This window comes from Notamacropus eugenii, chromosome 1 (assembly GCF_028372415.1).
Source record: "Notamacropus eugenii isolate mMacEug1 chromosome 1, mMacEug1.pri_v2, whole genome shotgun sequence".
Taxonomy (NCBI): domain Eukaryota; kingdom Metazoa; phylum Chordata; class Mammalia; order Diprotodontia; family Macropodidae; genus Notamacropus; species Notamacropus eugenii.
The window spans coordinates 700,803,851-700,825,663 of record NC_092872.1 but is presented as its reverse complement, the minus strand read 5'-3'; positions in this window follow the sequence as shown (position 1 = coordinate 700,825,663).

The following is a 21,813-nucleotide window of genomic DNA, read 5'->3' as shown; positions in this document are numbered from 1 at the left end:
GATATACAGACACAAGCAGATGGATAACTGTTTAGATCCATAGATATTGAGGGAGATAGAAAATAGATTGATAGTAGATACAGCATTTGTTAAGCAATCATTATGTGCAGGGCATTCATTGTACTAAACTTCCAGGAATACAACAACAACCGCAAAGACAGTTGTTATCCTCGAGGAATTTACATTCTAATGGTTTAGATTATACATAAAAAGGAGCTGGAAAATGGGAAGGAAGAAGGAGAGGGGTAGTACCTATTCAGGGTCAATGTAGGAAAGTCCAAAGAGTCAGGAGTGGACTCAGGAGAGAAGTTAGCATGGATAGCTTGGGCTTTTAATGAAATTAGTTTCCAAGCAAGAACTCACCCATCAGAGGAGGGGTCAAATGGGTCTCAGGGATGGAAGCATCTTCGAAGGCGTTTGGCCAGAGGTGGAAGAAGCTGGAGATTAGAGAGTAAAGCCAGGAGAGAAGTGGGCATGACAGGCCTAGGCCTTTCCAGAAATAGGCTCCAGACAGTGTTTCACCAAACAGAAGAGGAGTTGAAGGGGTGAAGGCATCTTTAGGATGAGAAGGTTGAGTAGCAAAATCATAAAATCGTTATAGCCCACTTCAATTCAGCTGATCAATAAGTCAAGGAATGGTACTTTTTGCTTCTTCTGGATCAACCTTCCCCATCCTCATTCATTCACAGCCAGTTCAAAACTTCCAGTATCAACTAGTGAAGCCCCTGGGTCATTGTCAGGAAAGGTTAAGAAGGTTCTAGGACCAGACCAGTACCAATTTCTTTCCTCCGTGTCTCTGGGGTACACGCCCTTGGGAGTTAGCTTGTTTCCTTACTTTGGCCTGTACTGCCCTTCTGCTGACTCCAAGATTTCTCTGTCTCTCAGGGTTCTTCCAAAGTTGTCCAAGCTCCCTTGGCTCCTAACTTGACCCAAGACCTCATCTGCACTCTCCCAGCCTGCTCTGCTTCCACGATGGTGTCACCATTCTCTGTTTCTGTGACATCTGGTGGCACATTCTTCAAGCCCCTTCTCCCCATAATTGATGTCCATGCCCCAAACCTTTCTTCAGTCTAATTCATCCTCTACTCAACTATCAAAGTGATTTTTCCTAGAGTCTGAACATTCCCCCCTCCACCACCATGCCTTCCACTTTCAATCAACTCCAATGATTCCCTATGATCTCCAGAAGCAAACGTAAAATCCTCTGTTTGGCACTGAAAGCTTGTCACACCTGACCCCTTCCTGCCTTTCCAGTCTTTTTTTTTAACACCTGCTGTCTCTCCACACTCTATGGTTGGGTCACACTGGCCTCTTTGCTCTTAAGTAGGCATTCAATCTCCACTCTCTATGACTTTGGATACTAGGAGTTCCTTACCCAATGAAATCACAGATCCAAAAAAAAAATGATTAGCTTCCATTTAAGCCCTTTTCTAGTCCTTACCATGGCAAGAAAGTGACTCTGGGTTCTTGAAAACTGTACCAGAAAAGTGTGCGCTCTGGCAGGCCCTACTAAGCTTGAAAGCCACCAGACAATGACCCAGGCTAGATAACCCCATCCTATCCCCAAAAGGTTGACTACCTGAGGGTGCGTTTTATTTGACAACTTCAAAATAATGTCCACTAAGACATGGAAAGGTTGCAATCAACACCAGTGGAAGGACCGCCCACACCAATGAAATCCTAGATATCTTGAAGTATTGATATACTGAACCTTTCCACAGGACTCTAAAATCAGATAAGGAATTGAAAATTTCAGGCAGCCCAGGCTACATTTGAAGTCAAAGTGTGATGGGGAAATGAAAGAAAGGGTATTTTATTCTATCCAAATAGTAAAACTGGTGTTTCTACATCACTAATCCCATGACAGCAAGGAGTCAGGAAAAAAAATGACCACATTTCATAGTGTTCTTCACTTTGGTGAATCTGTGAGATCCAGAGGGAAGGCCTCAGTCAAAGCACACACTCAGTATCTGGGCTTTAGGGTCTTATCAAGTGCCTAGACTAGGAGTCAGAAGATCCCACTGTTCAGTCCATAGAATCTACCGTTCTGTTCTCCAAGGCAGTTTGCATCCCTAGGTCTCAGATTCCTTCTCTATACAATTAGGAGGATGATTAAATGATGTCTATGGTTCCTTTTAATTCTATGGTTTATGAATCATTTAGTCTGGAGGTGAGAAAGCTGTGGCCTCAAAGGCAAAGATTTAATCTCTCTAAGTCCTCAGTTTCCCCCATATACAAAATGAAGGCATTGGGCTTGATTAGGCATCCTTCACCTGGGGTCTATAGAAATTTTTCTGAAATATTTTGATAACTTTTCAAATATAATTGGTTTCCTTTGCAATACTAAACACTTAAATTTGTGCATTTAAAATATTATTAAGTGAAGGGTTCCATGGACTTCAGGAGATTGCCAAAGAGGCTCATTGTCAGGAAAGGTTAAGAAGTCTTGGAAGAGATTTGATCTCTAAAGTCCATTCTAGATCTGACATCCCATGATTGTATGATTCTGTATTATCCTTTCAATCCCTTGATTAAAAATCGCCATAGACATTGCCAATACCCTGTGTGGCACCTGAGATTTTTAAAGGACAGGAAATGTGGTTCAGTTGTCTTCACTATTGTATCTTCTGCTATTCATCCAATTTTGAAAACACCCTCTAAAATATTGCTTCCACTCCTTCGTTCCCATGTAAATCATTCCAAGGACTTGGGGGAAGGAGGGGAAAAGTGAGAAGTTTCTATTGTTTCCACTGTTTTTCCCTGGTTTCCAATTTAGCTCTTCTTTTCCCAAACAAGAGGAAGTAGTTCATGCTGGACGCTACAGGCAACCAACGACTGCCCCAATTCAATGTGTTTTTTTCCTGTATGTCCTTCACATTCTGTCAGTCACCTCCTGCTCTCCAAGCATGATCCATTCCCACTGCACCAATATGGCAGTTCATTGAGGTTATGCTCAGGCAGGCAATCAGTGGAATGATCTGACCCTGAAATATTTAGATGGGCAATGCTGGAAACAGATCAATTTAAAAGACAATTATGAGGCAGTGGAACATTGAATCTTTAGAAAGAGGAGGCGGGATCAAAGACGATATCTGATGACCTGGTACTCTCTCTGAGCCTCAATTTCTTCATCTATAAAATAAGAGACTCAAATCAGACTGCTTCTAGGGTGCCTTCCAACTAGAGCTATAATCTGTCATCCTAAGAAGAGCCTCCTAAAACCTGCCAATCCCCAAATAACCTACTGTAATCATTAATACAGTCCTGTGGTATGGAACCACCTCACCATTAGTTACAGAGAGCCAGGTTCTGTCTCAGTGACAGGAGGAATTCACTGAAGATAGACACTTAATGCTTTTAGAAGCTTAATTTAATTTCTTCAATTAATAAAAAATACTTTTTCTTTCCCTTTGACCACCATCCATACTGATTTAAAAAAAGCTACAAATAGGCATCGTCAAGCAAAACAAATTCTCACATTGTCATATATATGTGTATGTATGCACATATATATTCACATATATACATATATACACACATACATATATACCCATATATACATATATACCTATATATACGCCTATATATACACACCTATATATGCACATACCTATATACACATATACATATATATGCCTACATGCACACCTATTTATATACACATATGTATGCATGCATGTATGTATGTGTGTGTGTATATGTATATGCATATGTATATATCCTAAGTCTATCACTTTTGTGGGAGGAGGTGGGTATTTCATTATCGGTTCTCTGAAATTGTGAAACACAGCTTTGATTCCTAAACCATTCATTTTCCACTATTCATTTGTATGTCCAGTTTTTTAACTGACTTAAGAAATATTCAGGATACTTCAACACCCTCTCATTTAACTCTCTTATCTTCAGCATCCCCACACTAAAGTCAGGTGTGGATGGCACAGACAATCCCACAGCATGGATCTCAGGGTAAGGCCAGTCATCAGGTGGGCAGAGGGGAGGATCAAGGTAGTAGTAGACAGATAGGCTGGCACACAAATCATTATCTTTAACTTCCCTCCAATACACAGTGTAGACAACAAATATGGAGGGGGAAAGTATCCGAGGCCAAAATAGTACAGACTTGCCCAGCTGGGAATGCCCTCCTCCCCATCACCTATCTAATGCTTCAAGACAGGTTGAGATAAAACTCTCCAACCCATACTTGTATCACTTCTGACCTACAAGAGAACTAAGAATTAAGACATGCAGATTAGCTATTAACCAATTTTCAATTGTTTCAATTTTGCCTTTCCCAGCTAAATTCTGGAGGCAATGAGAAGTTGCTGGAGGTTATTGAGTAGGGAGATGGGAATGACATGATCAGAACTCCACTTTTGACTCTTTTTGTATCCTCAGAACTTAGCACAATACCTGGCATATAGTAGGTGTTTAACACATTTATTAATTGATTGATTGATTGTTCTATACCATGTCTTCCCCATGTAGAATATTAGACAGAGGAAACTTTAGAAAATGAAAGGTCAGAGCTGGAAAGGGCCTAAGAATATAAAATACTAAAAAACAGAAGAAAGGTTATTAGAGTTGGAAGGGACCTCCTGTTGCAGATAGGGAAACTAAAGCTTTGTTGTTGTTTAGTTGTGTGCGTCACATCTTCCCAACCCCTTTTGGGGTTTTCTTGGCAGACATACTGGAGTGCTTTGCCATTTCCTTCTCCAGCTCATTTTAAAGATGAGGAAACTGAGGCAAGCAGGGTTGAGTGACTTGTCCAGAGTCACACAGCTAGTAAGTGTCTGAGGCTGGATTTGAAGTCAGAAAGATGAGTCTTCTTGATCCACTGCACCACCCAGCTTTCCCTTTCCTGAAGGTTCCTTAGAGGCAATGACTTACTTCTAAGCCTGCATAGCCTGGTGCCCAGAATTGGAAATAGAGTAGGTTTTTCAATAAACACTTGTGGGTTGACTAAACCTTTGAAACTATTTCTACAGAAAGAGGCAAAATTGTCCTGTAGTCTCCAAACACAACAAGGGTCATAAATATAGGGATTAACAGTGAACCTGCCAAGGTAAATTTCTTCTGCAATGATGTCCACAATCAGACCCTTGTTCTCCTTCCAGTCTGCCAAACAAACAACAAAAAAGGCATCCCTCCTTAAGTACCAAAATTTCATTTAGTACACCCAAAGCTCTAGCATCATTCATCAGAGGAAAAAACCATACTCCTGGGAATTACCAAGTCCTTAATGATCCCTTACATTCGTTGAGAATTTCCTATTTTCCAAAGCACTTCCACATTGACTATTTGAGTAGATTCTCATGAAAGCCCTATGAAATAGCTAACGTAAATATTTTAATCCCATTTTATAGCCAAAGAAATTCAGATCCATAGAACTGTACCATATGAGTGCCAGAATGGACTATGATGGCCATTTGGTTTAATCGCTTTATTTTATATGAAACTGAGGCCCAGACAAGGGAAAGCATACTCACTTGGATCCCATAGTTGGCAGGACCAGGACTGAAACTCAAGTTTCTTGGGCTCTTAGTCCAGAATTCTTGCACTAAACTGCACTGTATCCTAACCTTCTGAAGTTGGTCTTTCCATCCTAATTGCCAGCCAGGGCCATCTCCAGTAATCCTGGTCACTGGACCCAGATGGCTCCAGAGGAGAAAATGAGGCTGGTGACTTTGCACAGCCCTGCCTCACTTAAATCCAATTCACTTGCAAGTCATAGCATCACCTCCCTGATGTCACAGTCCTCTTAGAGAATGAAGTCCTTAACATACTTTAACATCCCTCAGAGGGGAAGGCCCTCAGGGATACTCACTCATTGTGCATTGGTACTGCAGACCCAGGGAGAATACAGCAGAGACCTGGGAGGGAGCAGAAGGGCACTGGCACACAGGGGATGGAGAAGGACAGGAAGATGCCAAAAGCAGACTCCTCTGATCTGACCATGTGGACCAGGGACCAGATGAATTCATAGTCTAAAGGACAGATTTAAAAATTATTATGCTGACCTCACATGTATAATCAATATCATATTGTTTGACTTCTCATAGGGTGGGAAACAGGGAGAGAATTTAGAATTTGAATTTCATTTTAAATGAGTATTTAAAAATTTTTACATGTAATTGAGAAATATTTAGTGAAATAAAAATATATTTAAAAAATAAAAGATGATTATGCTGCATTTTACTTACTGCTGAGTACAGCAGCCACGGCCTCAGACAAGATAAGGGAGGTTTCTAATTTGGTCCTTTCTGAGCCAACTTTGCCCCTGCTCTCTTGGGCAGAGGTAAGAACTAGCAGAGCCTCTGAGATAAAAGTTTCTTGTGGATTAGAATAGCACATAATTTACTCTGAGTCTGAGTCTCCCCAGGCAACTCCACTCTGCATTCTTGCCAGGCACAAATTCCTCCCACCCTTGGACCTCCCTCAGAGGGAGAAAAAGGAATGAGCTGAGGATTTCAGAGGTTGTCCGTGAAGGCACCAGGACTATTCTTGGAGGTCTTCCCCCCACGTCCACCTCCACCCTACCTCTAACATAGCATTGGCATTACGCATTTACACCAATTACTTGCCACTGATAAATCTGAGTGACTGGGGAAAAGCCATTACAATCCAGACTGGAATTAACCCACCAGTTTGGCAGGGTAGGGTAATGAAATGAGCCCATGGATCTTGGAGACTTAGAGCCAGGCAGCAGGTGGATAGTCAGGGGCAGAATTTGGAAAATGGTAGATGGCATAACAGGGCAGCCACATGGTTCAATGGATAGAGCACTGGACCTGGAATCAGAAAGATTCATCTTCTTCAATTCAAATCTGGCCTCAGACACTAACTAGCTGTGTGACCCTGGGCAAATCACTTTTCCCTGTTTGTCTCCATTTCCTCATCTGTAAAATGATCTAGAGAAGGAAAAGGCAAACCACTCCAGTATCTTTGCCAAAGAATACCCCAATAGAAACATGGAGAGTTGGACATAATTGAAAATAACTCCTAAGGGTTTCTGTGACTTCTCCCTTTTGCCCCAAACCCTACTGGTGGCAGGTTCCATGCTGATGTCAGCTCAGCAGATTAAGGCCCTCACTGCCACGATAGACTATTCAAACAGATAAGTCTGGGGAGACAAATCATCATCTTGGAACATCAGCAGCAATTCTGTGCAGCTGGTTGGTTTCACTGGATGCCTTTAGACTCAGCTCAAATCTACCTTTCCTGATGCGGCCCTCTCCCCTGCACAGCCAGTAGTGCCTTCCCCTCTGACACGACCTTCCTTCCACTCTGTTTATATCTTACATGTGCTTAGTTATTTATATATAGTCTCCCTCATTAGATGTGAACTCCGTGAGGGTAGGTTCATACTACTTTCACCTTTTTTTGTATAACTAGTATACAGTAAACAGTAAGCACTTAATAAATGCTTGCTGGCTTGACTATAAGCTGATTTCCCTGGATTTCAAATCAAGCATACAAACACGTCTTCCTACCTCCTGTTTAGTCTTTAGACCCAAAGGTTCACATGGACTATTGGTACCCAACCTGAGGTAGAGCATACTGAGCTTATATTGGTCTGATCAGCCACAGGACACATTGAAACTTGACTCTAGCATAGTGATGTCATTTTGGTCCTCTTAGAGAATGAAGGACAACCACCAATCAACTAGTCTTGGGGGGTGGGAGAGGGGAAGGGAATAAACATTTATGTAACACCTACTGTATGCCTGTATGCTAAGAGCATCACAAATGTTATCTCATTTGATCCCCACAACCCTGCAAGGGAGGTGCTATTATGATCTTTAATTTACAAATGAGAAAACAGAGGCAAATAGAGGTTTAGTAACTTGCCCACAGGTCACATAGCAAATTTCTGAAATTGGATTTGAATTCAAATCTCCTTAACTCCAGGGTCAGCAATCTATCTACTGTGCCATCTTATATCTGGTCACCCCATCCAGTGAATTCTGGCTTTACTGCTTAGATTTTGGGATCCATATTAAGACCTAGAAGGGAAGGGAATAAGAGATTATATAATGCCTACTAAATGCTAGACATTGGGTTACTAAGCCCTTTACAAATATTATATTTTTTAATCCTAACAATCACCCTGTGAGGAAGGTATCCATTTACAGTTGAGGAAACCAAGGTAAAAAGAATTCAGATGACTTGTCCAGGGTCACAATGCTTGTAAGTGTCTGTGGCTGAATTAGAACTCAAGTCTTCCAAACCTGAGGCCCAGTATTCTATCCACTGTGCCATCTAACAGCATGCATTGCTTCAGGCCTCTTCACTAGCTAATTGACTCCTGAGTTAACCTCTGTTTGCCTCAGTTTCCTCATTCCCTATCCTGTCCTCCACACAGCTGCCAAATCAATATTCTTACAGCACAGGTCTGATCACATCACTCTTTTGCTGACTCCCTATTGCTTCCAGCATAGAATTCCAACTCCAACTCTCTTTCTAGGTTAGAATCCAGCTGACTTCCTTTCTCATATTCTAAGTTGCAGCCAAATTGGCCTAGTTGATCTTCCCTGATCATGACATTCCATTCTTATCTCTAGGATTTTGTAGGGGGTGTCCCTCATGCCTGAAATGTTCTCCCTTCTTACCTCCAGCCCGTAGATACTGTAAGTCATGTAGAAAATAGCTCACTGCAATACCCATCCAAAGTACCAGACCCCAAATACAACAGAGAAATAAACATCTTCTTAGACAACAAGAACCATGAATTCACCACATTTAGAATAAGAAAGAACGGCAGAGAACACCTAGCCCAACCCCCTCATTTTATAGATGGGGAAACTGAGGCTCAGAAGGGAGATTTAACATGAGATGACTTAGAAGGGACCCAAGAGAATGTTCAGACCAAACAAATCTGCTCATCTTTGTAGATGTAGAAACTGCCTCTCAGAAAGGGGAAAGAGTGACAGAAGTTTGGCAGAAAGAACCCTGGTGTCCGGAGGCCCCGTCCAGTGCTCTTTTCTGTACATCACAGCTATTAACCTAAATACTTTTTTTTCTTTTGGTCTGAATCTGAGATTTTGTTAATGTCGGAAACAGTCAGTTGGGGGACTCCCTCTACCAAGGCAGATTTGTAACTTTTCTGTGACTTGGGGTCTTAGAGAGAGGGTTGACTGGGGTCTTCAAGTTAAGTGACATGCCAGGGATCATTTATCTAGACTACGTCAAAGGTAGGACTCAAATCTTCCTGACGTGGCTCTAGTTTTTGGAGGTTTTTGTTTTTTAAGTATAATTTTTAAAAGTTTTCAACTCATTTAGGTTAAAGTTGATGATTTTCAAATACATTTCAGTTCTATTTGCAATTTTTATCTTTCTCTCACTGCCAGGTTTTTCAACTGGTCAGCTTAATACAAGGCTGCCAGGCAGGGTAGTGGAGAAAACTCTGCATTTGGAATTAAGAAGGCCCTGAGTTTAAATCCTCCTTTAGGCACTTACTAGCTCTCTGACCCTGGTCAAGATACTTGGGGTCTCTGAGTAATTTCCTCATCTGTAAAAGGATGAAAATTATAATAATTGCACTTTTCTTATAGAGTTCTTGTGAGCATTAAATAAAAAAAAAGTCTACGTAAAGCACTTTGCAAATCTTAAAGCATTATGTCAGTGTTAGGTCTTATTATTAATAAAGTTTTTTTAATTGATTACCTCTTCCCCCATTTAGGTCTTCACTTTTCTCCCTTGAAATCTTTGGGGTTGGGTATGTACAGCCAACCCAGACTGCATTCTGGCTTCACTAGGCCCACCAGAAAACCACTACCCCTTGCTGTATTTCAGGGCAGGGTCCACACTGCTGTGGTGCTGGCTGGGGAGCACTATTGGCTTTCAAGTAAAGGACAAAGCCATGAAAGCTGGCAAAGGAACGCCCTATGGAGCAACCATTTCTTCCAGTGCCTACTTCTCCCCATGGATGATTAGTCCTTAAGAGGATAGTATTGGGCCAACTAATGGCTGCCACCTTCTTCTTTTTGCTAGAAAAGCAAGTGACCCAGTCAGTCAGTCAGTCAATCAACAAGCATTTATTAAGTGCTGTGCTCTGAGCCAAGAACACAAAAAAAGATTTTTAAAAAAGCCCATTTCTCCTCTCAAGAAGCTCATATTCTAATGGAGGACACCACCCAAGAGAAATGAGGTACATGAAATATACCTGAAACAGATGGAAAGTAATATCTTTTTACCCAAGTAATCTTTTTATCCAAGTAATGCAGTGGTCAGAGCACTAGGTCTAGAGTCAGGAAGACCTGAGTTCAAATCCTGTTGTCCTGTTCAGATTACCTGTGTGACCTTAGGCATGTTATTTAACCTCTATCTGCTTCAGGTAAATTAGGGACAATAATATAGGAATGCTTATTCCCTTCTACTTATAAAAAAATAGAGATGAAAGATAAGATCTTTTGGGGGTCAGCTAGGTGACACAGTGGACAGAGTTCCAGGTCTGGAAGGAAGACTCATCTTGCTGAGTTCAAATCTGACCTCAGACACTCATTAGCTGTGTGACCCTGGGCAAGTCATTTCACCCTCTTTGCCTCAGTTTCTCATCTGTAAAATAAGCTGGAAAAGGAAATGGCAAACCATTCCAGTGGTTTTTTTCTAGGAAAACCCCAAATGAGGTCACAAAGAATTGGACATGGTTGAAATGACTAAACAATAACAGTAGTGTCTTTTTAGCTAGGTGGAACAATGAATAGGGGAGTTGGAATCAGGGAGACCCAAGTTCAAATCTGACCTCAGATACTTACTACCTTTCTGACCCTGGACAAGTCCTCAACCTCCACCTCAATTTCCTTGACTATAAAAAGAAGATAATAAATGCACCCACTTCCCAGGGTTGTTGTAAGGATCAAATGAGATCATATTTGTAAACAACTTTACACAATGTCTGGTACATAGTAGGTACTTAATGCATGCCCGTTTTCTTCATTCCTGTCAGAAGGAGGGCACTAGGTAGTGGAAGGTAGGATTTAAGATGAGTGCTAAAAGAAGTCAGTAGGCAGAAGTGAGGAGAGAGAGCATTCTAGGCATGGAGGTCAGCAGAGGCAATGGAAATGGGGGGAGGGGGAGACATGTACCAGCAAGTAGATCCCCTTGGCATCTTGTCCCTAAGGGACCAGAAGGATGATTCCCTTAAAATTCAGAGGAGAGCAGGGGTGGCCCATTCTTAATTCTCCATCAAAAAAAAGGGATGGAAAATTCTTGTTGCCTGACAACATGGCCCCATGGTGACTGGACTTCATGGATTTCTATCTTTGTGGTTGTGATTCCTGCCTCTTCCAACCAAATATGCCATTGATCAACTCCCTCTTCCATTTCTCTCAGTATCCCTGCAGATTAATTCAGTTTCTCTCTGGTTTTTGCTCTTTCCTACTTGTGTGGAAGGGGTGTATCTACCCTACCCCCATGCAGACATATAGCTATTTCGTAGCTCCCCTGTTTGACCTCATTGACAAACAAGCCTATACTCAAGCTGGCCACCCAATCTTATAAAGCAGATGGGATTGGGATTGGAGTGAGCACTGGACAGCACCCCAGGCCCTGAATGCGACGTTTCCTTGTGTGAGCTGCTAATTGGCTAGAGGCTTACAAAACAGGGTTTGCAGTTCAATTAAATCAAAACCTTATGAAACTGATGAGTTTCATGAGGTCTTAATAATAAATAAATATATATTATATTAGAAATATATAAATCATAGTAATACTATATAACAGGGTCCTTTATTATTTCTAAGCTATCTTAATAGCCAAGTCTCCGTGATACTGGTGTAAGAATCTCCCAGAGAAGGAAAGTGTTTTTTTGAAGGGTTGCATCTCCATTGGGGCACCATTTATACAGTTCAGGAACCATTCCTCCTGGAGTCTGCCTGTCATCGGGTTAGATTAATCCCCTGACAAGGTTTGGATGCCCGTGTGGCCCCAGAGCAGACATTAAGCTTGATTTATTGCCTCTGCAACATGTTCCTTTGTGTTTCCAAGCTGCCTTCAGGGAACAATTTCTCACTACCTTGACAACTAGCTCCGGAGAATAGGGAAGAGGGAAATACAGTGAACAGGAAAATAGGAAAGGGCATATGGCCTTCCCAGGGCCCCGAGGGTCGGGCTGTGGTGGACGGGCCGAGGGGCCCTTACCAGGAAGGCATCTGATACTTGGTGTGGCATGGGAGGGAAGAGCTTGGTGCTTTTGGTGACCTTGTCCTGTCCGAGCAGCGGAGAGAAACTCCTCTGCTTTCAAACTTCCTGTCTCCTCTGACCAGCCTGCCTAAGTCTGTTTTAGCACCACTTACAGAAGCATCTTCTGGAAGAACTGGAATGCTTAGCTCACTCCGTTCCCTCTTGAGATGTAAATCCCTGGCCAGGTTCTTGCTTTACCCTCTCAAAGCCTGGGACTAGGAGTGATTAGGAGTTTGTCACCTTGTTTAGCATCAGGTGAAATATCAAAGGAGAAGGAGAAGGGGTTGGAAAACTCCTCCCTGAAGAGTTTCAATCGATTAACTAGGCAATCAACAAAAGTATTACCAAGTACAGCCCATGCATGTGTTCTTCCATTTATCAAATGAATAACCTTGGGTACCACTCAGGGAAAGGGAAACAACAGCAAACAAAAACAAGTAAGTTTGATTGTCTTTATATAGCCCAAAATGGAGAAGCTGAGATACCCGGGGAATGCAGAAACTAAATATTCTGTTTCTGTTTTTGTGTAGTTCACCCTGAATTCATTCAACAAACATATATTAAGAAGGTGGTAGGTACTGAAAAAAATTCAATAAACATTTATTAAGCTTCTACTATGTAAAAGTCACCATGATAAGTGCAAGAGATACAATTTAAAAAGAGACAATCCCCACCCTCCGGGACCTTACAATCTAATGAACACACAAAAGAAAGGAGGAAAAGCATAGGGGATAAGTCAGACACAGTCCCTGCCTTCATGTAACTTATGTTTCAGTTTTTATTTTTGTTATTATTATACCTTGTCTTGACAGTTCAGCTGTGGACTCCCAGAAGGAGAGAACTCTGTCTCATTCACCTTTAGATCCCACACAGTTCTAGGCACAAGGTCCTGGACATCATAGTTATTCAGTAATGAATAACAATTCACACTTATCCAGCACTGTACAAAGCTCTTCCTTCATTTTCTTCTCAAGAGGTAGACTGTTACTCCCATTTTACAAATGAGAAACATCAGGCTCTTTTAGTCAGAGAAGCCTGGGTTTGGAACTTGAGAATGCTGACAAATCCTTTAACCTCCCTGAGCCCCAATTTCCTCATCTGTAAGTAAAATGAAGAGATTGGATTTGCTATTTACCCTACAGACCCACGCATGTTTTACGTGCACCCACAGATGTGCATGTAAAGGCAGCGTGACCAAGGGGAAGGAAAGATCTCTTTCCCCTGCCAATGACATTTGCCTTTTTTTCCTCTTCTTTGTCCAGAAAGTAGTTGCTGTTCTTGAGCTAAATGGCTACTGTTATTATGGGTGTTAAGTAAATACCTCCATCGTGCCCATTGTACAATTCACTTGGGCAAGGGGCAGACAAGGGTGAGAAAAACCAGCCCTGAAATGCTACAATCCAACTACAATCCAAAGCCAACGACCCCAAACCCAGCTCAAAAGGATGGCTCAACACCAAGGTCTTCTCTTAATGCTCCTAGAAAGAAACTCTTCAGCTACTTCTTTCTCATCTCTTGGGAGGAATTCAATCCAATAGACATTTATTAAGTGCCAACTATGTGCCAGGCATTGTACTAAATGCTAGGAATACAATTAATAAAAAGAGAGACAGCCCCTTCCCTCAAGGTGCTTACATCTAATGAGGGAAGAGAACACACAAAAGGAATTAGAAGGGGAGTTCAGGAGAAACATGAGTTGTAGCTGGCATGGGGGCATCTTGTTCCATGGAGTTGAAACCAGACAAGGCAGCACATGTGAAGTCAAGTAATCTGAGTTCAGTATCTGCCTTCTACAAAGGAAGACACTGGGAGAAATTTGGTACTCCAACCTCCAACCCTCCAATCAAAGGAGAAAAGGGGCTGAGGGAAGCCTGTCAATCCAGGTTTGAGTTAGAAGCATCAGTGATGAAAGTAGAAGTGATGAGCTTACTCTTTTCTCAAATATATAGGGAACTGAGAAAAATTTATAAAAATAAGAGCCATTCATCAGTTGATAAATGGTCAAAGGGTATGAACAGGCAGTTTTCAGAAAAAGAAATCAAAGTTATCAATAGTCACATTTTTAAAAAAGCTTGAAATCACTACTGATTGATAGATTATGGTTGTTCAGTAGTTTTAGGCATGTCCAACTCTTCAAGACCCCTTTTGGGGTTTTCTTGTCAGAGATACTGGAGTATCTTGCATTTTCTTCTATAGCTCATTTTAACAGATGAGGAAACTGAGATAAACAGGCTTAAGTGACTTCTCCAGGGTCATAGAGTTATTAAACGTTTGAGGCCAGATTTGAATTAATGAAAATGAGTCTTCCTGACTCCAGATCAGGCACTCTATCCACTGTGCCATCTAACTATGCACTACTGATTAGAGAACTGCAAATCAAAACAACTGTGAGGTACCAACTCACACCTATTAGGTTAACTAACATGACAGAAAAGGAAAATGACAAATGCTGAAGAGGATGTGGGAAAGTAGGTGCAGTAATATATTGTTGGTGGAGTTCTGAACCAGTTCAACCATTCTGGAGAATATCTTGGAAGTATGCCCAAAGGGCTAAAAAACTATGTGTATTCTTTGATCCAGAAATGTTGCTGGTAAAACTATATCCCAAAGAGATTAAAGAAAAGGGGAAATGACTATTTGTACAAATATATTTATGGCAGCTCTTTTTGTGGTGACCAAGAGTTGGAAATTGCAGGGATGCCCATCAACTGGGGAATGGCTAACAAGCTGTGGTATATGATTGTGATAGAATGCTATTGTGCTATAAGAAATAACAAGTAGGATAGTTTCAGAAAAATCTGAGAAGACTTACATGAAATGATACAAAGTGAAATGAGCAGAACCAGGAGAACATTATATACAGTAGAAGTAATATGGTAAGGTTGATCAACTGTGAAAAACTTAGCTCCTCTAATTAAGACAAGGATCCAAGACAATTCCAAAGGACTCATGATGAAAAATGCTATCTCGGGAGAGAGAACTGATGTGAGTGCAGATTGAAGCATACTTTTTATATTTTATTTTTCTTGTTTGTGGATATTTTCTTTTGCAACACAGTTAATACGGAAGTATATTTTTGGATGACTTTACATGTTTAATTGATATTATAGTGTTTGCCTTCTCAGTGGATAGGGAGGAGCAAGAGGAAAGAAAGGAATTTGGAATTGAAAATTTTTAAAAATGAATGTTAAAATTTTTATATGTAATTGGGAAATATTTAACGAAATGAATAAAAACACATTTTTTTTTAACTGACGAGGTTAACCTGCGGTGGAGAGTGAAGGGGATCTTGTTCTTTCCAGGCAAAGCAACAGATACGAAGTGGGGTTAGTAGGAAAACTTCCTAAATGTCGGTTGAAAATATCCAGACCCCTAAAGAATGAGAAAAAAACCACAGATGACTTTCAATCTCTCCATACTTCTTACCACACCATGATATTTTTCATGTCATTTTGCTCCTTTGGTATATTGAGAAATGTCTTCTTTTGGACAGACATCTGTCTTTATCCCTCTAACTAGGGAGCAAGGAAAGTGTGGGTACCTGTAGTTTCTACAGTGCTTGGCTCTAAGGAGTAAGGAGGGGCTTCTTTGCTCCTCACCTCTGTACTTAGAGATGTACGGCCCCTACTCTTACCCAATTATACTTTATGATTAAATATGGACACATTGTCAGTCATTCTACAAGGCCTTCAGTTCATCAGCCATAGCTAAAATACAAAAACAAACAAACAAAAAAACTTTAGAAAGCACCAACTTTGACCCATTCATCTTACAGATGAGGAAACTGAGGCCCAGATGAAGAAAGGCCTTGCCCAAGATAACTCAGGTAGCAAGTGACAGAACAGGGATTTATACTCTGGTCTTCTGATGACCAACCCAAGGTTCTTCACTACTTATCCCATACCTTGTGAGTTCCATTCCATTAGTTATATTTTTATTGGGCCCCTACTGTATTCTTAGTTCTGTGTTGAAGGTTATGACACACAACCAAATGCTCACTTTGGGCTTCTCAGATTTCTGTAGTACTTCTGAGAATGATGATGGTTCAGTTCAGAAGTCTGATACAAAATGGTGGCATTAGAGTCAAAAGAGGAAAGACGCTTGTGTGATTCATGAATGAGAGACAGAGACAGACAGATAGAAATATAGACAGAGAGGAGGGGAGGGAAGGAGGGAGAGAGAGAGAGAAAGAGAGAGAGAGAGAGAGAGAGAGAGAGAGAGGTTATAGCAAGGGTTCTTTAACCGAAGTCTATGGATAGGTTTCACCATGAATTTGAATGGAGAAAAAAGTACATATTTACTTTCTCTAAGGTTTGGATTTCCTTTGTAATCCTATGAATTTTATTTTATGCATTTAAAAAATATTCTGAGAAGGGGTTCCTACAAAAAAAGGTTAAGAACCCCTTCAATATAGTATGGTGGAGAGAACCTTGAATCTGAAATCAGGGAACCTCAGTTCCAATCCTTGCTATCTCATTAATTTGTTATATGACCCTAAGCAAATAATTTTCCATGTCTGGGTCTTGATCTTCTCTGAAAAATGAGGTAGATGGTGTGAACTCTGTGGTCCATTTTGGCTCAAATGGTCTAATATGCCAGCATTCTAAGGCATAAAAAGGCTTTGTTGCAGCCAGCTTGGGTAGAACACAACCACGTCTTCTGACCTCACACCATCCCAACCTGGGACCACAAACAAAAAAAGGTGGGCTTGTGCAGAAGGTGGAGAGATCTGATGTTAGCTGAAGGTGATTATTCACACTGCCTGAGGTGTCAGGGTGAGTTCTAGGCTGCAGAGAGAGAAGTACAGAAAAACAGAGACAGAAAGAGTGGCTCAGTCGCCTCATCTGTAAAATAGGATAATATCTTCACTCCCCACCTCACAGTGTACAGACTTTCCAAATAATCCTATAAAGCTTTAGTGTTGAACTCATCCCCTGGGCTGCAGAGTGACTCCAAAAGCCTTAAATTATCATTTTCTGCGTTATATTGTATTTTATTTATTTTCTTCAATATTTCCCAATTACATTTTAATCTGGTCCTGGTCAGCACTAGGGAGGTTGCAGTAGGATTATCTAATTGTGAGCCACTGGTGCTAGTGGGGAGAAACGTTAAGCTATATGAATTCTTATGTATTAGAGTTACAGGAAGTCATACGTAAGAGTTATATATGAACCCATTTCTTGTGTGACTTAAAATACAGAATCGCAGAGTTGGCCGAGGTCTTAGAGACTACCTAGTCAAACACATATTGAAGAGTACAAAGCATCTCAAAAAAGAGGATCCTTGAGAAATCTGTCCATCTCTCCACAGGGTAATGCCAAAGTTCTAGGCTGAGTCAGTAGACTTGGATTCCTACCTGGACTCTGCCTCCTGGACTAGGAAAATTTCTTACCCTACTTCAAAGTCTCTGCCTCCTTCCCGACTTAGCACCTTAGTTTTCTCATCTGTAAAATGGGGGTTAGCACTACTCATTCACCAGTTCCCTCCCAGGGTTATTATCGTGTGGAAAGCACATATAAATCTTATAAATAGAGCTACAAAAACCCAAGCTGCTTTTATGATCATAATTAGTCAGGGCCTGACTTTCACATCTCTGCCAAAAGATGGATTTAAGTGGGAGAAAAATACACAAGACGTACGTAAACTGCAGCAATTAGCAATACACGTCTGTCAGCAATCCTGTTGGAAAACACATTAATCTTGTCGAACACTGCCGGTAGACAGGAGCCAAAAGGTTGAAGCTTGGGTGGGGTGACCAGGAGACATTTTTACACAGCAGGTCATAGAAACAGGATATTGATAACATCCTGCAAACTTCCTCCTCAGTACTGGCATGGAGGGAAAAATTACGACCCTCAGGCACATAATGAGCAGTCAACCATTCACCAATTCACTTTCTGGGAGCTGGCCTCACTGGGCCTGGTGGTGGGAGCATTGCTTTTCTCTACCAATTAAGGATCTGACTTGAAAGCCAGGGAAACACCTAAGCCTACAGCTGTGAGAGGAATCAGAACAATTGGGATCCCAGGGCGGGCAAGGACCTGCAAAATGGGCCACTGTAACCTGGTGCCGGAGCCTAGCCTTCACTGACTAGCATTCTATGGCATGGAAACCATCTCCCAGGAAATGCTAAGTTGAACAGATTTCTTTGTTATTTTGGGAGGGTTTAAGCTCTCCACCCATCCCCACTCCCCTATGTCTCCTTCGGCACTGAGCTCTGGTGTTTATAAAGAGTAGTCTGGCATAATACCAAGAAAGCCAGACTTAAAGATCTGACTCTGGGTCTCAGTTATGCACTTACTAGACAGAGGCCTTGGTCAAGTCAGGGCTACCTTGAACCTCATATTTCCCATCTGTAAAATGGGATTAATAAATGTATTACTCCCTCATTAGATTGATGTGAGAATGAAAAAAAGTAATGGGTATAAAGATGATTTCTAAGCTCCTTTCTCAATCTGACATTCTCTGTTCCAAGGGCCCTCCCAGCTCTGACATTCTGTGTTCTAAGGTTCCTCTCATCTCTTCCCAGATAGGATATTCTGTATTCTATGTCCCAGCTCTGATGATCTTTATTCTTTAACACTTAACACAACACCAATGTTTATGGACTGACTATCCAAGGCCCTTCCCAGCTGTTCTCATATTCTACATTCTTATGTAGATCTGATATTCTGTGTTCTAAAGGTCCTCCCAACTCCAACATTCTATGTTCTAAGGCCTTTGAAAGAAGCCTTCTATAAGGAAAAGAACATTTGTTCTGGAGTCAGGGACCTGAGGCCAAATCCTGCTCCTCACACTTGCTAGTTATGATCTTGGGCCTCACTTTCCTCATCTGTAAAATGAAAAGGTTGAACTAGATGGTCTCTGAGGTTCCTTCTAGTTCTGTGTCTGTATTACATTCTATATAAAATCCCTTTTAGCATTAACAATATGTATGTATATAAGGCCCTGTCTAGCTCTAACATTCTCTGTTGTAAAGTTCTTTCCAACTTTGACATTCTATGTTCTAAGTTCCCTTCCACCTTGGATATTCTGTGGACATTCTAAATGGGAAATGTTCAAGCTGGGAGGTTCTAATCCCTCCATTTTAGAGAACAAATTGATGTCTAGATCCTCCCTTGATGATATATCTCTTCCTCTTCATTCCCTCTCCACCACCCTTATTCAAGTCCTCATCACCTTTGTTCAACATCTCCTAAGATCTCTCCAACTATGATGGCCTTCAGCTCTTACATCCTATATTCTGAGGTTCCTTCCAGCTCTGACGATCTGATTTCTAGGAACTGATGCCTATAATTCTACCATTTGAGTCTTTATTCCTTTGTATTAAGGTTCTATGCTCTGTTAAAATTCCAGTTAAGAGACAACATGCTCTGAACTTTTCTCTGGAACCTTTCTTTTCTGAGAACTGTGGGGGGTAGGGCAGAGTACATGAAGGGACCCAAAGGAAGAAGTCACCACCAAGGGTAGGTATTGAAGAGAATCACCGTTGCCTTCATGGCTTTCCTGAGACCAAACTGAACAAGAAGTCCTTCCCCTATCAAAGTCATGTGAGGAATTGGAAGCTGGAGGTTAATAGTGTCCAGCAAAAAGGGGTGAAGAAGTATCATCCCATTGTGTTTTTGTTATGTGTTTGGAAAAGTGGGCCCAGAGTCACAAATCCCTTTTAAGTTCTCAGAAAGAAACCCTGGTGGGTCTTTCCCTTTGAGATCTCAAACATGGGGGGTGGAGAATGTCTCTAATCTAGTTAGGATCTCAGAATGCACAAAGCGACATGGAATCAAGGGGTGCTTTTTGAAAGGGGAAAAGGTTTCAAGTGGCTGAGCTATCTCCCAGGAGTGTTATCACTTGGCTAACCTCATGACTGAATGATCTGGGCAACCCAAATTCTTCCCTCTTAATTTAGAGTACTGGCTTTGATCTTTGTGTCTTTGGAGAAGATCTGAGCGGGAGAGAGGTCCCTAGTGCCCTAAATTGTGATGGAAATGAGTTGTGCGGCCTCTCCCCAGGGAAACTGTCAGGGAGATAAGCATGTTCTCTCTCCTTTGGAAGTTAGAAAGTTTTATTTCCATCTCTCTTCACTCCATAAGTTGAAATCTCCCCTACGGAGAGTTGGAGTTCAGCTTACTCACTGTTTAATGTAGAACAAATCCCTTGTCATATTTAGGCCTCACTTTCCTTACCCGTAAAATGAGAGTTAGACTAGACAAGGAATTCTTAACCTTTTTTGTTATGTAGATCCCTTTGGCAGTCTAAGGAAACCTATGGACCCTTTCTTTAAATTATATTTTTAAATGAATAAAATAAAATAACTGGGATTATAAAGAAAACCAAAGGTTAGGGAAAATAAAGATGTCATTTTTTTCCCGTCCACATTCACAGATCCCTTGAAGTCTATCCACAGACCCCTTGGGAGTTGGAGGACCCCAGGTTAAGAACCCTCAGACTAAACAATCTCTAAAGTGTTCATCAAACATTTCGTAATTAATAATATTCTTCAGTGAGTTTTTCAGCCTTGCTATACTGACCACAAGATAAGAGGAATTTTTAATCTCATCTGATGTTTGTCCTAAGAAAGGCTCTCATAGCAAGTACTAGAGAGGTTTTGCCAATTCCTTCACTCAGAGTCTGAATTTATAATAAAAAATAACATGAATTAAGAACTAGTCCAACCCCCCAATTTAACAGAGTCCCAGAGAAGTTAAATGATTTACCTAAATTCACATGCATTCTAAATGACAGAACCTTGGTCATTTGATTCTAAATCCAATACTCATGACACTGAGATGCCCCCACTTCTCTGCTAAGACCCTGAATGATTCCATAAAGGATCTAACCGTTATCTCATTGTATCATAAAGCAGGAAAGGATCTTAGAGGTCATCCATTAAATTCAGAAGACAGGAAGCTGGGACTGAATGACCTTCTGGTGCTAAGAACCTCTTACTCTAGAAATAGCAGTAGAAGGAAGAACTTATGAAATCGCAGACTCATGGAATGTTAGAGGTGGAATGATCTAATCTCTTCATTTTTATTTTTTCATTTAATTTTATCTTTTCAATTGATGAAAATCTATTTTCTTTCCAAGAGGAAAGAGCAGAAAAAACAAAGCATTATAGTAAATATGTACCATCAAGCTAAATAAATTCCCACATTGCCGATGTTCCAGAAGCAATAAGCTTTTCTTAAGTAAAGAAGTTGCCAAAAGGGGGCAGGAGGGTGGGGAAGAAGAAGATATCCACGGAGGCAGGTAGAAAACTCCAGTGAGTCAGGGGTAGAGCCTGGACTAGAGATGAATGAATACATAGCTGACCCAGTCACTTTCCTTAAAATGGAGGTCAGCCTCAAAGATTCTCAGATGTCTCCTACTCTCTGAGTCCATCATCTCTCTGTCAAAAACATCCTTCATCCATCGATCCTCTGGAGTCATGGTCAGCCAATGTGTTGATCAAAGTACTTAAAGTCTTCCAAAATTATTTCTTGGTGTTGTTTAATCATTTCAGTTATGAAAACCCTATTTGGGGTTTTCTTGGCAAAGATACTGGAGTGTTTGCCATTTCCTTCTCCAAATCATATGATAAAACAAATGCATAGAGCACCAGGCCTAAAGTCAAGAAGATTCATATTTCTGAGT